Consider the following 18,289-nt stretch of genomic DNA (forward strand, 5'->3'; position numbering starts at 1 on the left):
AAATCATAATTTATTTTTTTCTCAACATTTTACAACTTATACAAAATATAGACCAAGCTCAATTAATCCCATCTACATGATCAGACATTCAGCGCATGTACATAATAGTTAGGCCTGTGTAGGTAGCAATATATTATACATTGCTTGGCTGCCATCAGCACACGACTTTCTATCAGATGCTGAAAGTGCATATCACGGGTAAATTCAGGAGCAAGATCAATGTAATTCTCCTATTTTATATTAAACTTTGGTCAAATATCTGTAACATTCTGCATTCTCTGCAATTTTTTTACCTTATGCAATACCAGAAAAAATCAATTGAAATCAAGCCATTTGAGGCGAATTGGTCCGCCTCTGAAAAAACTTGGCATTTGGATTTTCCGGGAAACATTGATTTTCGTGATGTCATCTGCGGGATGCCTCCCTCTGAATGCTACATCAGTGCTGGTTTGTTTATGAGAAAATGACCTGGTGGTTTTCTGCAAATTTCTTCATAGACTGGTACCAAAATTCAAAAAAGTGCTTATTTAAGGAGTTAAAGGCATTTTTGAGACAAAGTCGGCAAACAGTCTTATTTTGTCAATTTGGGTGTGCCGAATTCAAATCTGCAATATGCTGAGCTCTATCTGACCTCTGTTGACCTCTAGAGGTCATTGAACTTTGGGCCTGTAAACGTCTCAGCTGAACCCAGTTTCTCAGCTTTCTAAGGAATGAAATGTACTAAAATGATTAATGAAGTTAGCAAATGGCCTTGTTTGTTAAATGTTTGGGTGCTGAATTCATTTTTCATTTGTAAAACGACATATGACCTCTGATAACCTCAAGGTCATTAAACTTGGCCTATAGGCCTATGCATTTAACGGCATTTTTAAACTGACATTACTCCCCCAAAAAGAATATGAACAGACAAAAAACAAATAGAAAGGAACAAATACAACATTAAATGCCAGTCCATGTACATGTGACTTACTTTTCACAATGAGAATGCCTAGGCGATCACCTTACATAACATTGCATTACATTTAGCGGTTATTGTTTATACAAAGCTACTGAAAAAAGGACAGATTCAGCAGCATACAAAATGTGGGGGCATACAGGGTATACAGGTTAATCAGGGTTAGTATATATGAGAGTTTTTTTCTTTGTTGTTTGTTTTTTGTAAAGGCTTTACCCCGTTTAAAACAAAACAAAACAAAAAACAAACAACAAAGAAAAAAACAAGCGGTGCACCGCAGGCCCCCAGCTGGTCCAGGGCAGTGGCCTGGTGGGGGGACAAGGGGGGAAGCCCCCTGAAGCTCCTGGGTTCTGGGGTTTTCTGACTTAAAAATTGTACTAAAATGGCAAGCAAACACACAAGAAAAAACTTGTCATGATTAACAAATTCAAGCCAATTTAATGGTCAACATGCAACTCTGACACACACACTCTCGCTCACTCCCACACACACACACACACACTCTCGCTCACTCTCTCACACACACACACACACACACACACTCTCGCTCACACACACACACACACACACTCACTCTCTCACTCACACACACTCTCACACACACACACTCTCACACACTCTCTCACACACACACACACACACTCTCTCACTCACACACACCCCAAAGAACCAGCGCGAGCAGGGCCCGCTAGCCCTGCGCCTTGTGACGTAATTCGCCCCGAGGCGAGCCGCGGTTTTTCTCCAACCATTCCCAGCGGAACTTTTTTTTCACTATTCTGTCAATTTCTTTAACTCGATTTGTATCTTTGCGCTCGATCACGGAGGCTGCCATCTTTCAACTCTTTGTTTGAAGCGAGCTTACGTACAGCTATCTAACAAGCGCGTTCATTGGTTGTTACAGAGCGATGAGCCAATCAGGTACCTCGTTTCATCTCATTGACGTAATTACGTCATTTACGCAATTACGTCATTGAGATGAAACGAGGTACGTGATTGGCTCATCGCTCTGTAACAACCAATGAACGCGCTTGTTAGATAGCTGTACGTAAGCTCGCTTCAAACAAAGAGTTGAAAGATGGCAGCCTCCGTGATCGAGGCGTAAAGATGCAAATCCGAGGCTGCCATCTTTCAAACAAAGTCGTAACGAATAGGATGTGGATGAGGGAAAAATCGGAAAAAAAATTTTTCTTCAAGTTTTGAGGTGAAAAAAGCAGAATTCCGCGAATTTGCGGAAAAATCACATCCCTGCAAAATACACATTCATATAAAAAAATAAACAAAATGTTCCCAAACAATGTCCAGCCGAGACATAAGGTCGTTTCAACTAATATAATTTTGTCACAGAATAATTTGCTGAATTCTTGGCCAAGAATTAATACTTAACTAAACTTATAACCTACATATATCTTGATTTAACCTACATATAATAAAATTTTAACCTAACCTAGTACTGACCAGCTGATTGTAGAATAGAATAAGGTAATTCCAGCTGTAATTCCAAATCGTCCTTCTTGTTTACCATGGATCTGGCGTTGGAGAGGTAGAGGCTTAGCAGTGGAGATTTGAGTGGCTGTTTTCTGAGCTTAGTCAACAAGCCGGCTCTGCAGCCTCGCTTTTGCTTCCGCTCCCGGTGCCGCCTCCTTCGCTTTGCTTCCGATAACAATCAAACGCCTGCTGGTCTCGCTATCTCGTCCAGAATGTTGTGCATGCGATGGAAATCACTGGAAACCAATGTCCAGTAAGTCCATATGGTTGTAGTGGATATTGAAGTCCGGTACAGATGAACAACACACAAAAATACACACAAAAAACATAAAAAAACGTGCACAGGTAGGGAGAGCTTGTAGCCGCAGCCGTTGTAGTAGAATTGTATATAGTAGGGTTTTCCAGAAGAAAAGGTAGAAGCAGAAGTAGAACTAGAAGTAGAAGGCGGAAATATGATGTTTGACCGACAAGATGGCGTCTGTCACAATCTGGATCGGCTGTGACGTCACATGCAAGTGCTCCATTGGGTTGAGATCAGGTGACTGACTTGGCCATTCAAGAATATTCCACTTCTTTGCTTTAATAAACTCCTGGGTTGCTTTGGCTTTATGTTTTGGGTCATTGTTGATCTGTATTATGAAACGCCGACCAATCAGTTTGGCTGCATTTGGCTGGATTTGAGCACACAGTATGTCTCTGAATACCTCAGAATTCATCTGGCTGCTTCTGTCCTGTGTCACATCATCAATGAACACTAGTGACCCAGTGCCACTGGCAGCCATGCATGCCCAAGCCATCACACTGCCTCTGCCATGTTTTACAGATGATGTGGTATGCTTTGGATCATGAGCTGTACCATGCCTTCACCATACTTTTTTCTTTCCATCATTCTGGTAGAGGTTGATCTTGGTTTCATCTGTCCAAAGAATGTTCTTGCAGAACTGTGCTGGCTTTTTTAGATGTTTTTTAGCAAAGTCCAATCTAGCCTTTTTATTCTTGAGGCTTATGAGTAGCTTGCACCGTGCAGCGAACCCTCTGTATTTACTTTCATGCAGTCTTCTCTTTATGGTAGATCTGGATATTGATAGGCCTACCTCCTGGAGAGTGTTGTTCACTTGGTTGGCTGTTGTGAAGGGGTTTCTCTTCACCATGGAAATTATTCTGCGATCATCCACTACTGTTGTCTTCTGTGAGTGTCCAGGGGCCTCATTTATAAACGATGCATATGCACAAAAGAATGCATATGCCACATTCTACGCAAGCTTCGGTATTTATAAAAAGTAAACTTGACGGTAAAATGTGTGCACCTCCACGCAAGCTCTGACCCATGTGTACGCACACAAAAAAGGGAAATGCGGAAAATGTGACCTCAGGAGGAAACGGGGAGAATGACCCGAAATTGGTTCAACAATCGAAGTTTAACACAAACATAACATCGCGCATCAAAGACATGACTGACTTAACATTTATAATCCTTAATTTTGTGCACTTGTCAAAAATAACATCTTATTTAAGGCAATAAAGACAAATTGATAGGCTATACATTGTATGTTTTTGCAACATAAGCAGTAGGCTAAGTTTTGTTAATTATCCACTTATGGCTTTCATGCATGTTGTGTCATTTTTCAATATTGATCATTAGGCTATCACACGTTGCTTGTTAGGTTGCCTACTCTGTAAATAGTATATAAGAGCGATTTGCCGTGGTAGGTCTTATGATGCACTATGGCGTATTTGGCATTGCTGGAGGATGTGGCAAATGGAAGAATTAGGAGAGAGCAAGTCTTCAGAGACCAACAAGATTTGTTGGCCAGTGACGACGAGTGGCTCATGAGCCTATTCAGATTGCCACGAGCTGTCCTTTTACACCTGATAGCTGAGTTGGGCCCCGCGTTGGAGAGAGGTACCTGCCGGAATCATGCCATCCCAGTCTCGCTGCAAGTGCTGACTTGCATCGGCTTTCTGGCCACTGGCACTTTTCAGCGAGAACTGGCTGACAGGTCCAGGATATCGCAGCCAACCTTCAGCCGCATTTTGCCAGAAGTGTTAGGAGGTGTAATTGGTTTATCACCAAACTACATCAAGTTTCCTTACACGGTGGGTGAACAGGCAAATAAAAAAGTGCAATTTGCAGCAAAGTCCGATTTCCCAAATGTGATCGGTGCTATTGACTGCACTCATATTGCTATAAGGGCACTGAGTGAAAATGAATTTGCCTTTGTTAACAGGAAGCATTTTCATTCCCTCAATGTCCAAGTTATATGTGACGCGAACATGGTCCTCACAAATGTTGTCGCCCGGTGGCCTGGTTCAACCCATGATTCATTTATATTGAGACATAGCAGCGTTGGGCGGAGACTGGATGCTGGAGCTGTGCGCGATGGTTGGCGTCTGGGTGCGGGTGATTAATGCGTAAATCCTGAAAGTATTTGTAACCATTCTTAGACCATTTCTAAATATTCAACCCTTTACTCATTCAGTTATGTTGTAGGTGACAGTGGGTATCCGCTGAAACGGTGGCTGCTCACGCCATTTATGAACCCCCAAACGCCTGAGGAGACCACTTACAACCTGTGTCACAGCCAGGTGCGCGCTGTTGTGGAGCGCACCATCGGGCTCCTGAAGGGCAGATGGTATTGTCTGGATGCCACGGGGGAGCGCTATGTTACAGACCCGAAAAGGTCTGTAGGATTGTTAGGGCCTGTGCTGTGCTGCATAATGTGGCACAACTACAAAACATGCCTTTGCAAGCTGAAGAGGTCAACCTTGATCTCGACCCCGATCCCTATCCCCAGCCATTCCACCCAAACGCAGGAGCCGTGCGCCAGCACGAGGAGGTGATGCACCGCTTGTAAATAATTAGGTATGGAAACAAATGATTACTTTTTAAGAAATTCTTTAATGCTGGCATTTAATGCAGACAACTCATTTTTTATTTCTTTTAACTCCCGGGCGACCTCGCGGACGGCATCCACATGTTCCCGCTGCACCTGCAGCACTGCATCTGTTAGGACACGGGTGCTGGTGGCTGGTTTCGGCATGGATGCACATGTATCAGAGGCCGTGGATGTCCTTGGGACCTCCGCTGCTGCAGCCAACACACTGCTGGCCTCACTGACACACCCAGCAACTGCAAGGGAATTTTTTTGTTAATAAAATACTTTTTCTGGATGAAGACTCATTTAAATTAATTTCACACCATTTCAAACAAGGGGGCACACGTGAAATGTGAGGTGGTTCCTTGATACACAACCAAAAAAAAATTACATACCCGAGTCCTCAGCTGGTTCATGTGGCCCAGCACCTTTATGTCGTACCGGTTTTTTTTACCTCTGCCATAGTACGGCCTTGTGAAACTACAGAATTGACTGCATCGGCCACATGCTGCCATTCACGTTTTTTTTTCGCATTTGTAATTCCCGTACTATGGCCTCCAAACAAAACAGCTCGACGCTGCTCCACTTCATCTACTAGCACTTCAACTTCACAGTCAGTGAAGTTGCACTTCTTTGTCTTTCTTTCTGTTTTGGGCATGTTGTCCACAGATATCAATATTCATTAAGGGCGTTTCGCTGAATATTTATAGGCAATTGTGGGTGTGTCTTGAGGTGCGCACAGGTGAGCAAATTTAGAGTGGATTGTGATTTATAAAGGGAAATTGGCATGGAACATGCATGCGCACGGTTTTATAAATCAGAATATTTCTGTGTGCACACACATTCTGAGTTTCATGCACATGCCATCTTCTGGTGTAAATCCCGCGCAAAGTTTTATAAATGAGGCCCCAGGTCTTTTTGCATTGATGAGTTCACCAGTGCTTTCTTTCTTTCTCAGGATGTACCAAACTGTAGATTTTGCCACTCCTAATATTGTAGCAATTTCTCGGATGGTTTTTTTCTGTTTTCGCAGCTTAAGGATGGCTTGTTTCACCTGCATGGAGAGCTCCTTTGACTGCATGTTTTCTTCACAGCAAAATCTTCCAAATGCAAGCACCACACCTCAAATCAACTCCAGGCCTTTTATCTGCTTAATTGAGAATGACATAACAAAGGAATTTCCCACACCTGCCCATGAAATAGCCTTTGAGTCAATTTTCCAATTACTTTTGGTCCCTTTAAAAACAGGGTGGCACATGTTAAGGAGCTGAAACTCCTAAACCCTTCATCCAATTTTAATGTGGATACCCTCAAATGAAAGCTGAAAGTCTGGACTTTATGTCCATGTCCATTATATAACTATAACTTGAATATGTTTCAGTAAACAGGTAAAAAAAACAAAATTTGTGTCAGTGTCCAAATATATAGGGACCTAACTGTATATACGTCTGTAATACATTGCCACCCCTCAAAAATTCCTGCCCCCCTCTTGCCACCCCATAAATATTTTTCTAGATCCGCCCCTGGTGTTAGCTGGTGGTGTCAACTGATGTTCGGTGCAGGAGATTTTATATTGTGTCTTTATTGACAGTTTGTCCCTGCTCAGAGAAATGCTGAAGATTGATTACTAAATTAAATAATAATGGGTCTTTTAGACAGCACAGCGTGTTGTTCTGCGTGGCTCTTGACTCCCATCATGGACCCCAAACACTTCGGCACTGTCTAAAAAAGGTCTTCAGAGGCTCGATTTCCTGAGGACTCTGAGGAAAGCAAAACTGCCTCAACAGCTGCTGATGAACTTCTACAGGTGCACAATAGAGTCACTGATCATGCACTGCATCACTCGGGCTGCACCTTGGAAGATAAGAAGACCCTGCAGCGCATCATAAAAACAGCTCAGCGGATCACAGGCACTCCACTTCCATCACTGGAAGAAATCCATCACTCTCAGTGCACCCGCAGAGCCAAAAACATTATCAAGGACCCAACCCGTCCTGGACACGGACTCTTTACCTCCTGGAAAGCGCTACAGAACTCTGTACGCCCGCACAACCTGGCTGAGGAATAGTTTTTACCCATTAGCTATCACACTACTGAACTCACAGCACTCACTGCCTCCGCCAACTAATCCACAGGTCTGAACAGCACACCTCCACTCACTCACTGCTGCTACACTACTGTGCAATACAGCCCATGGCATTTGACCGGTTCTGTATATTCTGTGCTGTACATTATTATATCAACACTAGTGCAATAACATACTAGTACAATATTCCTCTATGTGCAATACTCATGCACTTTATCATATACATAATCTTACTCCTTCATTTGTACATATTACCTCAATAATTCTGAACATCAGCACTATTTAATCTCTCCTAAGTTTGGTGAGAAAAGCAAATGCTAAACATCTTTTGCAATGCTCAGCTGTAAGTGTAGAGGTACAGTTTTGGTTTACCTATGGTATTTTGGTCAAAACAGAGTGTACATGTATATACATTTACTGTAACACAGATTTGAAAAACGATAGGCTTTAACACACCATTTATTGTGAGCATTGAGTGTATAGAAGAGAAAAGGCCTGGGAGTAGACAGTGCTGACCCAGATAGCAAAAGGGCGTTGATTCGACGGGGAATCATTGGCATGTTCTTCGACCATACGCCGTCGAATCATCGTGGATCACCGGCGTTGATTCAACACCGCTTTGCTCATACGAGTTTGCGTTGAAACGACGTTGAAAAGTGGATGGTAGCCGACAGAGAATAGACCTCCTTTCACCCTTTATTCAACTACGGATTTCGGTCAATTTATAGTTTAATTTTCGGCGATGATTCATCCAACTTTACTTCCTGTTTTATGTACAACAGGAAGGCTACAAATTAAGCAAAACAGGCTAAATTAAACTAGATAACAATAAAGCATCGGGGCTCTTGCCTAGGATGAACACACACATGCATACTTCAACCATGAAAGTGAAACTTAATTTATATCAATGTGCGTAGGCTACGTCCTGTTTTATGTACAACAGGATATAAAAATGCATGCAACAATGCACCTCTCCTAATGTTTGTCAAGCTATCTAATGAGGCATAACTTTTAACATTTATAAGGAACAGAACACACTTGAACAAGTTCTTAGAAACATTTTATGATTTATTTATAAATCATAAAATGGGCCTCTGCTGCCAAAAACTCCTCCATGGTGGAGAGTGGGAGCTTGATTAGGGGCGATGTCTGGGGTGTGTCTTGTCTCCCCATCTCTCTCCTTAGGGCCCTGACCTCTTGCGCCAGCCTTCCTACTTCCCCCTTCAGCTACCTGTTTTCCTCCCTCAGCTGGCCAAGGAGAGCGATGACTGTGCTGATGCCCATGTCTGTTAAGTAATACCAAACATTAGGACTTTTATTTCATATTGCTGGTCATTTTTGAAGAGTGATTACAGTTGATGACTCACCATGCAGCAACTGATTGTTCCCCTGTTGCGATGGCAGAGGTGTGGCTGAAATATCAGAGAGTACAATTTAGTTCACTACAAGGTGCGCCTTAATTTAAATTTCTGTTCTAAATTTACAATTTTCATGTTGATTGATTGATTGATTTCCTCTTTGACTTAATGGAAGCGGTGACGTGGCTGGGGTGAATCTGAAAAATTGTATAGTCAGTTGATCAAAATGCATCTACATAGATATTTGTTTGTCGTTTTGTTGTTTTTTTGTCGTTTTTGGCATAAATAAAGGCAATGCATAGTTACCATGGGTTAGTGGCTGGCTGTGAAGGAAAGGGCCTGGTGGGGTTTCTGAAGACGGTGAATCTGAAAAATAGTAAGCAGTCAGTTTTCCTCCCTCAGCTGGCCAAGGAGAGCAATGACGGTGCTGATGCCCATGTCTGTTAAGTAACACCAAATATTAGGACTTTTATTTCACATTGCTGGTCATTTATGACCAGTGATTACAGTTGTGGACTCACCACGCAGCAACTAATTGTTCCCCTGTTGCGATGGCAGAGGTGTGGCTGAAATATCAGAGAGTACAATTTAGTTCACTTCAAGGTGCGCCTTGATTTAATTTCTGTTCTAAATTCACAATTTTCATGTTCTCATCTCATCTCATTATCTCTAGCCGCTTTATCCTTCTACAGGGTCGCAGGCAAGCTGGAGCCTATCCCAGCTGACTACGGGCGAAAGGCGGGGTACACCCTGGACAAGTCACCAGGTCATCACAGGGCTGACACATAGACACAGACAACCATTCACACTCACATTCACACCTACAGTCAATTTAGAGTCACCAGTTAACCTAACCTGCATGTCTTTGGACTGTGGGGGAAACCGGAGCACCCGGAGGAAACCCACGCGGACACGGGGAGAACATGCAAACTCCACACAGAAAGGCCCTCGCCGGCCCCGGGGCTCGAACCCAGGACCTTCTTGCTGTGAGGCAACAGCGCTAACCACTACACCACCATGCCGCCCCCAATTTTCATGTTGATTGATTGATTGATTTCCTCTTTGACTTACCATGGAAGCGGTGACGTGGCTGGGGTGAATCTGAAAAATTGTATAGTCAGTTGATCAAAATGCATCTACATAGATATTTGTTTGTTGTTTTGTTTTGTTTCTTTAGTCGTTTATGGCATAAATCAAGGCAATGCATAGTTACCATGGGTTAGTGGCTGGCTGTGAAGGAAAGGGCCTGGCAGGGTTTCTGACGACGGTGAATCTGAAAAATAGTAAGCAGTCAGTTGATCAAAACATATCTTCACTTACTCATTGGTATTTTAATTTCTGGCATAAATAAAGGAAATGCATAGTTACCATGAGTTAATGGCTGGCTGTGAAGAAACAGGCCTGGCTGGGTGTCTGAAGACGGAAATGAAAGCATTATTATTTCAGACAACTTCTAGGTCTTTAGTAGAACAACAACAACAAGTGGTACAGATAGTCACCTTCATTAAGGGAGGGGAATTGCCACTCGCTGTCCAGCTGAGTGGCATCAATAGATGGTGGCCTCCTCCCCCTACGGCTTGGTCCTGCCTCCTCCTCGCTGTCCTCCTCCAAATACCTTTTGTTTGGTCTTTAAAATAAACCCAGTACCTTACTGACACAGCTCAAAACACAAACGAAACCGTAATTGAACTTATAACTGCAAGTTGTGATTTAAAAAAGAAAACACTTTTACCATCTTTTCCTTGGCCCCATCTCACCATCATCCGATTGCAGGTCTGCTGTAAGGCAGCCTTCCTCAAGCGATCGGGTCAGGTAACGTCTTGCTTTGGCAAAGGTGCCTGAAAGGGAAGGCAGTCTTAATGAAATTGGCTTAATGCAGTATTGAAGTATTGTCATTGGTTTAATGAAGTAGCTACGCAGCTCACCACAGGTTGCCAGCACCCTTATTTTTTGATGGAATCGCCATCCTTGTCCCAGGGGGGTGCAGTTCATGGCGGCCTTCACAGCTTTGTTTCCGCCAAAGGGTGGCCAGTAGCATCCCACTTCTCCGTCAACATCTACCACCCAGCTGGACGGCACAACTGCTGCACTCCGGTCTTGGAATTCCACAACTTTCCAAATCTGTGCCATCTATAATAAAAAAAATAAAAAAAGTACTCCATGGAAAGGATAGTTAGTGCCTGCAATCCAGCTGGAGTACTCCAACTGTCCAGATTCCTTCTAATGCATAAGTAAAGATGTGTTTCTTTGTGTGTGTCACCCTCTGAAGACATGCTACTGCTGTCAGACTCTGCATTACTGCACCCTCCCAACTCAACAGAATCCCCACCATCCTCATCTAAACCCATTGATGATGCAGGCCTGGGTGATGCAATTGAAGGAGAGACTTGAGCAGCAGGATTACCCAGAGCTGACTCAAAATCGGACAGAATCTGCCTTTCTGACATTTCAGTAGCTGTCACAACACGTCTTCTTTTTGACCAATAAGAAGCCATGTTCTCTCCCCTAAAGAAATAAATGTCTGCAGTACCTTTTGAGGGAATGATGGGGTAGTGGTCTTCAGGTTCCATTGAGGTAAACATGGGGGGAACAAAGACAACAACATTTACGTCATTACATTTGAAATAACCTTACACACACACAGTTCAAACACTTGTTTTATAGAAAGTTCTGTTTTAATACCAACAATGTTTTAACAATGTCTGGAGTCATGTTCTAATGACTGCGACCCATACTGCCCTACAAAGCCAAAAGACCTTAATATCACTTAAGGTCAACATGAGTTATTGCCATTTTTGGAACAGAGGACATCAGTTGTATCATGTGATGAATTATTTCGAGTCATTTCTGTTTTTTTCTGGTAACAATAAGACGTCATTTTTACCATGACTTCCAAAAGCAAAGGGAAGACCAAGGCAGAAGCCTGTAATGAGTCTGATGAGTTAAGGTCTTTTGGCTTTGTAGGGCAGTATAGGCCTACAGCGTTACAAAGCCCAGCCCCCTCAAGCCGGGTATAGAGCTACCGGTTATAACCACGGCCTATATACTCGATTGAAATGCTTTGTATTCACTCCATCAAGACCACTACTTTGACTAGTTTTCGACTAAACAATGCATCTGCATGTTTATTGTATTAGTTGAGGGAATATAAGCAATTTCGTTCGTGGTACCTCAAACAAAGTGGTCACTACAGAAGCGTTGGTAGCCTGGATAATCTTTAAAGTTCATGGCCGCGAGGCGCGACCCATGGCTACACAAAAGAACAGGTCAGCTCAAAACGACATGCGACCTAGGCCTACATGCTAAGTTTTCACACCAACGCTAAGTTTTCACCCCAACAAGACAACTACTTCGACTCGTTTTTCGATTGAATAATGCATCTGCATTGTTGTTGTTTCAAATGGATACTAGTTGAGGGAAATTTCTCCAACGCGTGATATGACTGAAGTTCATCATAACTTCTTAAACTGCTTGAAATTGTATTCGAAATTCCCTTTATTAATAGTGACTGAATAATGGTACGTACCAGATGTCCAGGGATGAATGAAAATGTAGCGTGGTCCAGTGTTTTTCTCAATGTTGTTTCAATGGTCCAAGCGTAACAGCAGGCCGATCCACAAGAGAGTCGCAATCCAACCGAGTGGTGTGGGAGTTTCACGTGCACCCAGGTATATAACAAAAATGATGTCATCCAGTAAACAGCAGTGGTAATTGCACTGCATTATGGGACAGCGTGGGACATCCAACGACCTGGTACACTGGTGGTCCTATGGAGCTACTCCTTGATGGCATGATGTTCACAGAGGCCAGTATGTACGCAAGCCTGTCCCTAATTCTCTCAGTTGTTCCCTCGCAGTGAGGCGCCGGTTGAGTACGGATTCGCTCAATATTCGCCTCTTTCCTCGCGGTGGGGCGCCTGCTGAGCATGGGCTCGCCTCAATGTTCGCCTCTTTGCAGTCAAAACACACCCAGTGACCAAGGAGCTACACGCATGAGCCATGCCAGGAGTCAGCTCGGCCTAAAATTAGCCTTAGGCTACCAGCAGAACAACTCCCCACACGCTCCATCCAAAAGGGTTCAAAATGTTCTCTTCCTTTTTAGTCCCATCCCCGCCCCTGCTTGTGGCTTCCGCTCACGATCTAAGAGTCCAAGCTCCACTTAAACATCAGTGCTCCCCCCACTGGGAGGGAGTGTGTGTGTGTGTATCAGTAAATGGGTTTATATGCGTTGAAATAAACAAAAATCATCAATATTACACCCGGTCACACCAGAATTAATTTATGATCATCTTGGAAATGTTAAGTTATTTGCAAAAAAACTTTCAAAGATAGAAGGTCCATTGCTGAGTTAAGAAAGTAAACTGGTTTTTGTTCTTTTTTTATCATTTACTTATCATTATTACTTATACTTATATCATTTACTCATATCTATGTGTAAGCAGGATAAGACAAACAGTGGCAATTTATATTCTGAACAATTAGTTGCTCATCCTACCAATGTTGAAAACTGGCCGGCAAAAGTGACGATGGTTCAACATCGTATATTCGACCTTCTCTGATGGTCGACAGATCAACCTTTACCCATGGTGATTCAACAGTGATAAATCGACCTTCTCCGACGGCGGAGAAATCGACGTTTCACGGCGCCGTTTCAGCATTGATTTTCTGACTTACGACGGAAACCGACCATTCTGACCAAGAATCGGCGCCGTTTCAACGTCCCTCTGCTATCTGGGGTGTGTTCATTAGAGCACTGGCTTTATTTTGACAGATGGGTTTGATGTTTTGCATGTTGGTTTATTTTGCCCAACTGGTGAAATGAATAAGATTTCCCTGTAAATGAAACTTGGAGTTATGAGGTTAGTGTTGGTGAAAATGCAGCTAATTTAGAACTTTATAGATTCAGTATTAAATTTTGCATTTGAGAGAGCTGATAAAGTAAGGTCTGATATTTGTTACTGCATTCCTTTCTGTGCTGCTGCTGGTAACTTAAAGAAGTAAGTGGCATTTTAACAACACTGGGTCATTTTAACTCAGTGAAAAGTGTTATGCATTTCACCTGGCAGGTTGGGTTACTTTAACAAGGCCATTAATTTAAATTTACATAATGGTTGGATTCTTATTTCAACCCAATATTTTGGTTATATTGAGTGCAATGCTGGGTTAAACTTACCAAATCAATGACTTGTTGTTTTTTATTGGCTCCTTGTTGTCCTTAATTAGTCATTAGCCTAACTATTGTTTATTTATTGTTAATCATGGCTAATCTTTAATGATAAATTATTGTTGGTCACTATTAAATTAAACGTATTCAATCTGTAAGTGTTTACAGCCATATTGGATATACAGCTATACTTGCCTGTGCCAAATACTCTCATGATCTAACCAAATTGTGCAAGACATTACTTTCATTGTACCAGAATTTTTTCCCTCTCCTTTATTATTATCCAAACAAAACACGTCTTATTTTGATTTCCTATAGACCCTTTGCGCACAACCTGACGCATCATGTGATAATTTCACCTGGGTGACAAACAAACACAGTCTTTTGTGCAAGCAAGGCCTGGTCTGTCCTCCCCCTCCCCCTCCTGGGACAGAACAGCCCCCAGCCCTCTGTCCGACGCATCCGTCTGCAAAACAAAGGGGAGAGAAAAGTCAGAAGAGTGTAACAGTGGCCCCCCACACAATGCAGCCTTTACCTTAGAGAAAGCCTGCTGGCATTGCTCTGTCCACTGGACCGGATCTGGTGCCTTCTTTTTAGTTAGATCAGTCTGTGTGCTGGTGTATGCTGACTCACCAAGCCCATGAGATTTTACACTTGCATATGTGCTTTTCATGTATAAAAGCACCATAAAAACATCAGGGATCATTGGGCTTGGGTTCAACACAACCCTCTAGAGTCTTAAATTTCAATTTTTTTTTTCAGAATTTTTTTTTCTCCCCGGTGCATATGCTGTCAAGGCTAGGGCTCTCAAGGCCAGAGCTCTCGAGGCCAGGGCTGACAAGGCCAAGGCCTTTGAAAAAGTGGTGCAAGTGGACAGAGAACCTACAAAAACCATCAGAAAGGGTTCTACACACCCCTGCACAGTGTTAGCCCATAAAGAATATGAATATGATTTATGAATATGATTTTTTTTCAGAAAATCAAAAATTTTTCCCCAGCGCATGCTAGTGATGCAAGTATCAATACTGAGAAGTCCAAGTGTCCAATTGGTCAAAGTGGCCAGAAAAAAATGGTTCATGTTGACAGAAAACTCACAAAAAAACCATCATTGTCATTAAATAAATCCCAGCTCACATAAGTCGGGAAGTTCAGCATACTTGCTGACCAAGTATGTACAGTGTTAGCCCAAAAAGAATAAGATTTTTTTTTTTACATTGTCATTTAATAAATCAAAGATCACTCAAGTCGGGAAGGTCAGCATACTTGCTGACCATAACAGGGAGAAGCTGAAGTGGCCCTGCATTACCTGCTGTGACCATCAGATGGCAATAAATCTAAGTTCACTTAAGTCGGGAAGTTCAGCACCATTGCTGACCATTCCAGGGAAGAAGCTGAGGTGGCCCTGCATTACCTGCTCTGACCACCAGATGGCAATAGTGGGATATATTGGCCTCCAGTGAGGTTTTGCAGGCAGACTGGTGTACCAGAGAGCCCAAAACAAAGGAAGGGCAATTAAGCAGGACAAAGAGCTGTGGGGGGTTGGGTTGCAGCCTGGGTTAGGAAGTTGGGTTGCAGTTCCATGGCCTGATTAGATAAAAAATGTTGAAAAATGGAATTAAAAGTTAAATCTATCCCAAAGCCTCCAAACTTGTTATATGAATATTGGCCAGTATACAGGTGCTACTCAGTGGGTCCAAGGATCCAGCGTTGGGTTGCTTTCAGCAAAGTTTTGGCCACAGCTGTGACTGTCTCTCTTGGCAGAGAACAGCAAACTTATGGTTAGTTCCCTGTAATCTAATGTCTTTTTATTTTTCTGTATGTCCTGGTAGTCCTCTCTCTCTCAATCCTCTCTCTCTGATGATGATTAAGTCCTGAATTTTTTTTTTACCATGGGCATCAGGCAGAAATATGACAAAGTCCCACAGTTCAGAAAAATGGCAAAGTCCCACAGTTCAGAAAAATGGCAAAGTCCCAGAGTTCAGAAAAATGGCAATGTCCCACTGCTCAGTTTTACCATGGGCATCAGGCCAAAAAAAATGACAAAATCCCATCTCATCTCATTATCTGTAGCCTCTTTATCCTGTTCTACAGGGTCGCAGGCAAGCTGGAGCCTATCCCAGCTGACTACGGGCGAAAGGCCTGGTACACCCTGGACAAGTCGCCAGGTCATCACAGGGCTGACACATAAACAACCATTCACACTCACATTCACACCTACGGTCAATTTAGCGTCACCAGTTAACCTAACCTGCATGTCTTTGGACTGTGGGGGAAACCGGAGCACCCAGAGGAAACCCACGCAGAGAACATGCAAACTCCGCACAGAAAGGCCCTCGCCGGCCACGGGGCTCAAACCCGGACCTTTTTGCTGTGAGGCAACAGCGCTAACCACTACACCACCGTGCCGCCAACAAAATCCCACAGTTCAGAAAAATGGCAAAGTCCCACAGTTCAGAAAAATGGCAAAGTCCCACTGCTCAGTTTTACAATCACACAAACCTTCTTTACTGAGCTAGGACAATAATTGTAGATCTGACTGTGGAAACAACAGTGGTGATGATAGTGATACGCGGTCACGTGGTTCCTCAGCTGCAAAAAGAAAAACAAAACAAAAACACGAGTCAGCATTTCAACTTTAAGTAACTTCATTACCAGCATGAGCAGAGATCAATTTTCAGATCTTTTTTTGAGAATATCTAGAAGCAATTATACTGTACGGCCACACAATGTCATTAAAGTACCAACAAGCTTTTCCTGCCCTTGCACTTTGCCATGACTGAGCAATTCTCTTCATGCTCTCATCTCTGTTAAGGCCACTGGTATATTGGTGAGGACAAGGCCTACAACGTTTGAACAAATCCATTTCATTAAATCAGAATAGGAAATAAAGCCTCAAGGTCTGGAATACTAAAAATGAACACTGTTTTAATAGAACCTGGAGCTCAACTGGAGTTTTGTGTACGGAGTATCACAGTCATCGTCAACACAACTTCTCTGGAGTTTGCTTTCACATTTGGCAAAATGCCCTAAACAAACAAGATCCATTCATTTGTTTCTATTCATTTGAAACTGAGCTTTTCATCAGCCTTAAAAGACTGAAGAGAAATCACTATTTATAATAGATTTTCTAAATTATTTCATTGCGTTGCGTATTGCGGGTGCACATAATTTGGTAGGTTAAGCCAGCTTTTGCAAAACGAGTTTTGGCACACAACAATATATATGCAGTATATTAAAAGCAAGCGCTGTTAGAGATGTTGCTTGATGGCTCACTCAGCAGAAAAGCACTTCAGGGTACCCTTCAATAGCTCAGTTGGAAGCGTGGAGGACTGTAGTTGCTTACGATGGCCATCCTTAGGTCGCTGTTTTGAATCCGGCTGGAAGGAAGCGTTTGTTCCGACAGAGTGTCTGATGCTATTTTAGTAATAATGACGGGGAGGTGGGGGTTAAAAAAAAATCACACACCCCTAAGCCAAGGCTTTTCCCTGAGCGGGAATCAAACCCAGGCCACAGCAATGGGAGTGCTGAAGCCTAGCCACTAGACCACCAGGGAGTGCCCAGAAGCACATGGGAATGGCCACAGGACCTCTAAGGACCACCCGTGGCTGGGTGTAATACCTTTGAGGCTCTATGTACTGTCTGGGCAAAGTAAAGCTTCTCATGGCCGGGTGCAGTTCTTCTGATAGTCTGGGAGCCATGGGGTCGGACCTGGAATTTTTGGTTAAAGTTTTTTTTTTTTTGCTTTATCTTATAGATTTGAGGTAGCTCTTCAAGATTTAAGAGGGTGCCCGGTGATATCCCTTGGGCAATTTAATATATTAACCCTTTAATGCCCTATATGCCCAAATAATGGAAGAAAATACAAAAAAAAAATAATATCAGTGTAAATACTGATATTAAATGCACCAAGTTGGCTGTATCTGATAGGTATTCACATTTTTCTCTATATTTGTCATTCAAATACATCAAATGTGGATTAATTAACCCTTTCATAACTTTTCCAAATTAGCGATTTTTATACAAGTATTACATAAACTCTACAGTTAATACAAAATAATGATCAATATCTATGTAAGAACTATACAGCATACAAAAGAACTATATACAGCATGCACACACACACACTAATGACCAATAACTATGTAAAAGAACTATATACAGCATGCATACACTCACACCAATGATCCACTATGTAAACGAACTATATACAGCATGTATACACTCACACCAGTGATCCACTATGTAAAAGAACTACAGCATGCAATAGAACTATATACAGCATGCATACACTCACACCAGTGATCCACTATGTAAAAGAACTACTGTATATACAGCATGAAATAGAAATATATACAGCATGCATATA

The 18,289-nt window shown here is 42.6% G+C and overlaps 1 protein-coding gene across 1 annotated transcript in view; it reads left to right on the forward strand.

Annotated features, from left to right (window-relative positions):
- Positions 1 to 18,289, forward strand: part of LOC132867784 (histone H3-like) — a 1,068,851-nt gene that overhangs the window by 555,156 nt on the left and 495,406 nt on the right. The window lies entirely within an intron of this gene.

Source organism: Neoarius graeffei, chromosome 19 (assembly GCF_027579695.1).
Source record: "Neoarius graeffei isolate fNeoGra1 chromosome 19, fNeoGra1.pri, whole genome shotgun sequence".
NCBI classification, from domain to species: Eukaryota; Metazoa; Chordata; class Actinopteri; order Siluriformes; family Ariidae; genus Neoarius; species Neoarius graeffei.